Source organism: Cryptomeria japonica, chromosome 3 (genome assembly GCF_030272615.1).
Source record: "Cryptomeria japonica chromosome 3, Sugi_1.0, whole genome shotgun sequence".
Classification (NCBI taxonomy): Eukaryota; Viridiplantae; Streptophyta; class Pinopsida; order Cupressales; family Cupressaceae; genus Cryptomeria; species Cryptomeria japonica.
In genome coordinates, this window is record NC_081407.1 from 236,824,146 (window position 1) to 236,825,558 (window position 1,413).

Here is a 1,413-nt window from a genome sequence, read left to right on the forward strand (position 1 = left end):
GCTAACCCTATCACAGTCATGGTATCCCATGCCACATGTCCTGCTCTCATCTCTAGTCCGGGATCCTGGAATACCCGTCTCAATGCCTCCCTGTCTCCGTCACGATCATATGGAATCAGCTCTCCATCGATCGGTATCCACAGAATCCGGTAGACATCCTCGAGGGTGACTATCATCTCACCCATCGGCAAATGAAATGTGCATGTCTCTGAATGCCATCTCTCGGCCAACGCAGTCAGCAAACCCATGTTTGCCCGAAACTCAGGCACATACAATACGTGTCTCAAACCCATCTCCTCGATGGCAGCTCTATCCTGAAAAGACAACTCAGGTCGCAACCTCTGTGTGGACGGGAATCTCTCCCGTGACTCTAGCATAGGCAAATACTCCTGCAGTCAAACAAATCAATCATGTTAGTCATGGTGGCATTCCCTGTTCATCACAAAATGCTACTCACTATCTAAATGCATATGGTTATCTATTCTAGTGACATTCACTGTTCATCACAAAGTGTTGCTATCTATCCTAGTAGTGCTCCTTGTTCATCACAAAGTACTATGTGTGTGACATTCCCTGTTCATCACAAAGTGTTACTCACATTTTGCACTCCCTGTTCATCACAAAGTGCTGCTCATACTTTGGGGTACTCCCTGTTCATCACAAAGTACTCTATCTTGGTACTCCCTGTTCATCACAAAGTGCCTTGATCTATCCTAGTCTTCCTAAAGGACCTGATTGAGTGAATCCTCTCAGCAGCTTATCCAATCGACAGCGTATGTTCATCACAGAACTGCCGATTTGACCTAGAAGACCAAACCTTGCATTTTTAGACATAAACGCGTTTCTAACTCACAAACGCGCCTATATATTGCACAAGCGCGCCTGAACAACACAGACGTGCCTGTTGGACATAAACGTGCCTACATTTGTCACAAACGCGACTTTGGCACACAAACGCCCCTTCAAGATGTAGACGCGCCCGCATTCAACACAAACGCGGTTCCAGACACAGACGTGCCTGGCACCGACACAGACGCGCCTGGCACCGACGCAGACGCGATTTCACATTTTTGCACTTTTTCGTACACTATTCCTAGGTGCATTTATTGCTCTATTCGACATGCATTAATGACAAAAGCAAATGCGTCAAAGTACGAGGAGGTTTGGTGGTACTTACCGGCACTCTTGCCTCTGCTGGTCTCTGAAATCGGCGAACACGGTCGAATCTATGTACGAAAGCCATCGCTGCTGACTGCTGCTGCTCTTTTTCTCACTCTGCACTGTGATCTCGTGGGGGTGTAGATGACAATGAGGATGTCTTTTGCCCGTGGTCTATCTTATAGCCTACCCTAGCCCTCGCCTTCATTTCCCGAGTCAGTCTTCATTATCCTGTGACTTTGTCACTTTATCCGA